The 7,472-nt window shown below is 41.8% G+C and overlaps 1 long non-coding RNA gene across 1 annotated transcript in view; it reads left to right on the top strand.

The window, feature by feature from the left end:
• The window catches only part of LOC131727260 (uncharacterized), a 7,253-nt gene extending 220 nt beyond the window's left edge, over positions 1 to 7,033 (top strand). The window contains exons 1-3 of the long non-coding RNA XR_009322059.1: positions 1 to 350; positions 4,890 to 5,172; positions 6,190 to 7,033. The exon at positions 1 to 350 is cut by the window's left edge and continues 220 nt beyond it. This is a non-coding gene — a long non-coding RNA (uncharacterized LOC131727260). The remainder of the gene's footprint in view (positions 351 to 4,889; positions 5,173 to 6,189) is intronic.
• The last annotated feature ends 439 nt before the right edge of the window (positions 7,034 to 7,472 follow it).

Below are 7,472 nucleotides of genomic sequence, written 5' to 3'. Positions count from 1 at the left end.
AACACTCCCTTTAGTTAAAATGCCTGGCCAGGTAACTTCTTAATTATTGTATCTATTTAATTAAGGATTCCCCTTTAAGAAGGCTGAACTCCCATGAGCCTTTGTTCTTTTTTAAACAGGTAGAGGGTTGAAGGGAGGCAGGTTTTGTGTTCTGGGTTCCTCCATTTTGTGTATGGCGGTGTGGTTTGTGTGCAGGTTCTCAATGGGTTCCAGTTGACTTTCAGGATTTTATTTACAAGAAAATTATATTAAATAAGAACTATACCTACCTTGGAGCATCTCTTGGACAACTTGTTGCTGTTGGACTGCCACTGGAACTACAGAATAAGCATCAACAAACAAACAGTCAGGTGAGATCATTCTGGGGTTGTTTCCATTTTTTGCATTTGTTTCTTTTTTGCTCGGTTGGATTACTTGGATTGTTTTTTGGGCTTGATTTGTTCGGGACATTGTTTTGCATGAGTGATATGTGTGTGATAATTTTTGTTATATATATATATATAACTTATACATTTATAAGTTTTTTTTACTATATTAGTAATTGGCTATTTCATATCTTTATTTCCTTGCCAGACTTTAAAATTGTTTGTTGCTTTACCCTCTACTATTTGTGGGCTTGTCTTAAATCATTTGTGATTCACTTGTGTGTAGTTTACTGGTGTGTGTGGCATTAAATTTGTTAATTGAGGACCCTCGTTTTTTTTTTTGTTTTATTCGCTGTTGGCTGAAGCTTTTAGTTTCAAACCGTTACAATGTGGCAACCAATTGCAAAAGTAGAAGTTATGAGTCATGAAGATAATTTTGAGCCACCCTTTTGACTGTCTGTTCTACTAAAAATATGGTCTCTGTCTCCTCTGTATGCAAGAGTTTTGCTCAAGTTGCTACATGCCCAACTGTCACATAGACAGTTTGTGGAGGTACCTATAAATATCCAAGTTTGGCAGTGTTATGTGGGCTTGTTCTCAAACTGACTCTGCACTGAGTGTTGTGACAGGCTCCAGGTTTGCAAATCTTAATAAAGCTTGCTGTTTGAGAATCTACAGTCTCTCTTCCTTTCAATAGAATTTCCAAGACAGTTATTTCAATAAGTCAAGTGAAATCTGTTTTTTGCAAAAATTTCAAGGAATCTCCAAAAGGGTTCTTTAATTATTCAGGGGTCTAAAGGGTTAAAATGTATAAAAGAAAATAAAATGTATATCCTAAAAGGTTGAAGGGCTCATAAGTGAATGGTCATGGGTCAAGAGTCAGTGGTCAGGGGGGTGGTCTATGTCCAATGGGGAGTGGCGCGGAGGATGAAGAGGGGCAAAGACGAGCCACGCGCGTCAAAAAGGCCACCCCCCATTGTCCCCGCGCCACTCCCCATTGTCCCTCCCATCTCTCCACCCCCCCTTTCCTTTCCTAGGGGGGCTCCCATCTCTCTCTCTCTCTCTCCTCTCTCTCTCCAACCAGCCTTCTTTCTCAGCACTGTATTTACTCACACACGTTCAATCTCACTCACTTCACTCATACCAAGCACAATCACTAGCTCAAGCCACACAGCTCTTGCTATATAATATATAAAGAGTTCAATTGTTATTTATAACTCATATTAGTCCAAAGCTTATTTGTGGTTAGTTTTTATTACAGTATATTTCTATGTTAAAATGATAAAAAAAATATTATATTGTCACCAAAGTGGTCATTGAGGATTATATGGTTAATGTTTTATACAATTTTAATTCTTTAAAATAAAAAAAATATATATCTATATATTACACATAACTTTTGATTTATTTCTCACAAAGCAGTAATTTTACAATTCAGGATAATTGGGATATATGCTAATTACATCATTCCAATAGCTATTTATAAGTCGCACAACTAAGTAAAATTCAAGTTAGGGTTACTAATTATTAATCTATATATTAAAATAAGTCCAAATATCATATTGTTACCAAAACGGCGTTTGTGGATAATATATGTTCAATGTTTTATACAATTAATTATTTAAAAAAATATATATTTAATTTTAAATATATGTACCTTTCCAGTTAAGTGTCACAAATTGAATTATGGGTAATATGAAAATATACGGGATATGGAGAAACCCATTGAATTATTCTGCCGTAAACACCGCAATTAACCACCAGGGGGAGATGTTCGGAAACTGCATGCAATCTTGTATTTGACCAAATGTAAACAATTATCATTTTGTCTACGAACATCCGATCCAGACGCATGATACGTCTTTGGAAAGCCACAAAACGGCTTTTTTAATATAAAAAAATAACCCCTGCATATTGAGCTACAGGGCACAGCACGAGCAGTGAAACCGGGGTCCCCACAGACTTCTATCAGGCGCGTTCACGGTCATAACAAAGCCTACGTCAGCATGCGCGCTTCACAGAATGTCCGCCCCCATGCTTGCCTGGAGTTTCACATCGCAATAGGATTCTCTTCAGGTAAAACAAAACCGTTTTGTTATTTACACCTGTTTAAGGGGCTTGTTTTTTGGCTGTACGGCTTCATCTCATCCTTTTTGTTTGTCATAATCGAAAGCGCGCCAGCCTCCGTTTTCTGTGTTTGTTTTAACCCTTTGCAGTCCATTTATTAAGTGCGCAACAGGCACGTCAGGTTTTCACACGCGCAGTTAATTTTATACGCGCTGTTTAAAAGTATTTTTTTTCACAGTCAAACGGGTTTAAATGGCCCTGCATATCAACAAAGCATTCACTAGACATCTCCAGCCCCGCCCCACCCTTTCGTTTGCTATAGCGTTTACCTATGTAATAAATAAACAATAATAATAATAATAATAATAATAATAATAATAATAATAATAATAATAATCGTACATACCGATTGATCATCTCCGGATCACTCGTTTTATCACCAAACTCCTCAATAATGCGATCCAAGTCATTATTTTATTACTATAACATCTGAAAAAAGCTCTGCAAATGTCCATGATAGTCTCTGTGCGCTGACGCACTCAGCCAGCTTGTTTACTATGAACGCCCCGTTTTCTGATACGTGATACCATCTATGACTATTCATAAGATACGCCTCTTTTTTTTTCGACTTGTCTCGGCTCCTGTCGCTCCCACTCGGCAATTGAATGGTTTTCTCGGCTTTTTCCGGAGAAAAAACGACTAAACACCCGTTTATTGCGTTGCTATAATGATGTCGGACCCAGTCCGACAAAGGACCTGTGAGGAATAATTGCAATGTCGGACCCAGTCCCACAATGGACCGCAAATTAATGTTGCTGTGTTGTTTTTTGCTATGGATGATTGATCTGATTGCCCCCGCTAATGCTTTATTGTGCTCACACGAGGTTGTTGCCTCTTCATGGTTTTAATATCACCGGGTGTGTGTTAATTTCTTTTTATTGTTGGGTGTTCGCTGCACACGAGTTGTGAAGGAGTGACGTCGCTGTTTATATTGTTGTTCTTGTTCCCTGCAGCATTGAAAGGTTAGCCAATCTGTGTCTATCATTTTGGGATCCATGGTGGTTGATTACATTAGGCACTTAAACTGTAATTTCTGATTAGAATTCACTGTGTTGTTTATGTATTTGTGTGGAGTTTATTGTTTTAATTAATATAGTTTTCTGTTTTAACAAGATATAAACTGAAAACACACAATGTGTGGGGTTTGTCAGTGTGTGCCTCGTAATCACGTCACCCACGATTTAAGAATACAGGGGGTGCGTTCACGAGAGGCAGACTTTGTTAAGTCTGCGCAGATTCTGCAAAGATTCTGAAAATTCCTTGGCTACTTGCTCCGATTCTGTGCGGATTCTGCGCAGAATGACGGAAGTCTGCGTGTCGTGAACGCACCCCAACTCTCTCCACACACAACACACAGCGTTCTTACGCCTGCCGTCACTCCTGCACACGTGAGGGGAATACATGCAGGCTAGAGTGTCTCACGCGTGTAGGGCTGTGTGTTGAAATGAACCTGGAAACAAATTCAAATCCATGCGTTTCCAGCAGATGTGTCCATCCTCGCCTCTTGCTTTGCTCGACTACCTCTAAGAGAAATGTGTTGGGCTTGTATCTTCACCTCAGTGTTGCTATTGTGTTTAAATTGACATATTGTTTTCGGCCCTTGCATTAAATGTCGGTTCATCTGTGAGACTGAGAAATAATTCTCACACAATATTATGGCTGTAGACCAAGAGCAAGTTCATAATACTGGTCTGTGACAATGTGAAGCACTTCCACTGTATTTATTTATTTATTTATTTATTTATTTATTGATTGATTGCATTTATATAGAGATTTTTGTACAAGCGTTTCACAAAGCACTGTACAGTACAGAGCACAAAAAAAGAACAGACCACAATACATTTCTATAGCATGACACACATACAGACCATAATAATACAAAAGCAGCAGTTTTTATAAAAGTGTGTTTTTGCTCTTGACAATACTCGACCGTCCCCTCGCTAGAGTGCTCTGATACTGTGTGTGTGTGTGTGTGTGTGTGTGTGTGTGTGTGTGTGTGTGTCTGTGTGTGTGTGTGTGTCTGTGTGTGTGTGTGTGTCTGTGTGTGTGTGTGTGTGTCTGTGTGTGTGTGTGTGTGTGTCTGTGTGTGTGTGTGTGTGTGTCTGTGTGTGTGTGTGTGTGTCTGTGTGTGTGTGTGTGTGTGTGTGTGTGTCTGTGTGTGTGTGTGTGTGTGTGTGTGTGTCTGTGTGTGTGTGTGTGTCTGTGTGTGTGTGCGTGTCTGTGTGTGTGTGTGTGTGTCTGTGTGTGAGTCTCAGTGTGTGTGTGTGTGTGTGTGTGTGTGTGTGTGTGTGTGTGTGTGTTCTTGTCTCTCGCCTGTCCTGTGAGGATGAAGATGTAGTTTCAGTGTTTAATGCTCATCCCCTCACTGTGTGTCTGTGTGTTCTTGTCTCTTGACAGGTCTGTGAGGATGAGAAGGTCTCCACAGTCTGGAGTCTGGTCTCTGACAGGCTCAACATACCTGTCAATCAACAGGGACTCCTCTACAAAGGCAAGGCGCTGGCAGGTAGGCTGAACAGCACAGCACAGCTCACCCCTCCTCTCACCCCTCACCTCACCCCTCCTCTCAACACTCCTCGCACGCCTCGCCTCACCCCGGGTCAGTGTGGCACAGCCTGCCTGCTCTTCTGAACAAACACTTCAGCCCTGCCGACGCAGTGACAGTCTGGAGCAGCAACACAAGGTAACCTGAACACAATAAACACACACACTGCTACACACACACACAGAGACACAGTGACAGTCTGGAGCAGCAACACAAGGTAACCTGAACACAATAAACACACACACTGCTACACACACACACAGAGACACAGTGAGAGTCTGGAGCAGCTACACAAGGTAACCTGAACACAATAAACACACACACTGCTACACACACACACACACACACACACTGCTACACACACACACACACACACTCACACACACACACACACACTTCTACACACACACAGACACACAGTGAGAGTCTGGAGCAGCAACACAAGGTAACCTGAACACAATAAACACACACACTGCTATATACAAACACACACACACACACACACACACACTGCTACACACACACACAGACACACAGTGAGAGTCTGGAGCAGCAACACAAGGTAACCTGAACACAATAAACACACACACTGCTACACACACACACACACACACACACACACACACACTTCTACACACACACACAGACACACAGTGAGAGTCTGGAGCAGCAACACAAGGTAACCTGAACACAATAAACACACACACTGCTATATACAAACGCACACACACACACACACTGCTACACACACACACACACACACACACACACTCACACACTGCTACACACACACACACACACACTCACACACTGCTACAATGCACACCTGATTTAAAAGTATGTTCTATTGAGTGGCAATAAAGAGTGCTGACTGTATTTGAACCCGGAGTAACTGTTTGTTAAGGTAGTTAGTAACACTTGTGATTGTATTTAATGATTTTTTATATAGCCGTGATTGTCTTGATTTCAATGCAGTTAATTAATGCAGAAGTTGTTCTTCCCTGCAACTATTGTAAGGATTAATGCTGCCTCTTTCAACTTGGGGTGCATGCTATGTATTTTTTGGGGGACACTTGTGGGACAGGTAAAGTTGTATATAATGTCCAACTAGGCTGAAAGCATTTATAGATTGCTTAATTTTTTTTTTTATTTTAGGTGATGAAGTGACACTTTGAATATGGGGCCTGATGAGAGAAGTATCCTTTTCATGTGGTTTTGGTTTTGCCGTTGTGAGCAGGTGTGGGAGACAGCACCGTGTCTGCATGTGAAATAACAAAGTCATCGCAGTGGAGAGACTCTCTGAAGGCTGCTGTTTGTGGATTTGTCTTGTAATGTGAGTGATCTACTGTACTGTGATGCCACTGTCTGTACGCACGCTGCACTGCAGGGGAGACACCGCTGGCATTCACAGGGCATGCTTGTTCATTTAAAGCATGCTGCACTGCAGGGGAGACACCGCTGGCATTCACAGGGCATGCTTGTTCATTTAAAGCATGCTGCACTGCAGGGGAGACACCGCTGGCATTCACAGGGCATGCTTGTTCATTTAAAGCACGCTGCACTGCAGGGGAGACACCGCTGGCATTCACAGGGCATGCTTGTTCATTTAAAGCACGCTGCACTGCAGGGGAGACACCAACCTTCTGGACAAAGCCAAAACAGATAGAGGAGTGACCAAAGTGATCCTATCATTCGGAATCAACAACAAGGACCAGAAAGTCAAAGAGACAGCTATCAAAAACCTACAAAGGATGTACAGGTCAGCAAAGACAACCTTCCCAACTGCAGAAATCAAAGTGCCACTGGTGAACTTCTCACGAGCACTAGACATGCAGGCCCAACGGAACTTGGAAGAACTAAACGGATTCATCTCAGCCAACCTACCACACATACCGCTATTACCAACTGAGAAATTTCAAGCTGGCGGAGACAACATCCACTGGACAACCAACACAGCCAAAGATATGCTCCAGCACTGGTGCCAGCATTTAAACTAGGAGACCCCACAAGCCCAAATATCTCCAGGGAGGGGGCATCCAACATAGTCAATCTATGTAAATACTTCACACCAACAGAGAGTCAAAACAGCCTTTTGAGCAAAGGCCTCTCCTTCATACCCACACCGCAAACTGAAGCAAAACAGAAGCAGACACTGCGAGCAGAAACACAAGACTACCATAGGAGGCTAAAAATCGCAACCTTCTTTGAAGAGGAAGGAGACTCAAATCACATACCCTTCCTACCCAAATCCAACTGGGAACCAAATAACAACCAAGTTCCACAGGAAATCACAGAGATTATTCTTGAAGATCTAAAAACAATACACAGCCTGAACCCAGGTAACTACAGAACAGAAGACAACCTAACAGCACCAGAAAGGATTGCACTTAAGGAATTACAAAAACATACCGACATCATTTTCAAACCAGCAGACAAGG

This window comes from Acipenser ruthenus, unplaced genomic scaffold (genome assembly GCF_902713425.1).
Source record: "Acipenser ruthenus unplaced genomic scaffold, fAciRut3.2 maternal haplotype, whole genome shotgun sequence".
Lineage (NCBI taxonomy): Eukaryota > Metazoa > Chordata > Actinopteri > Acipenseriformes > Acipenseridae > Acipenser > Acipenser ruthenus.
This window is presented reverse-complemented; position numbering and strand designations above follow the sequence as displayed.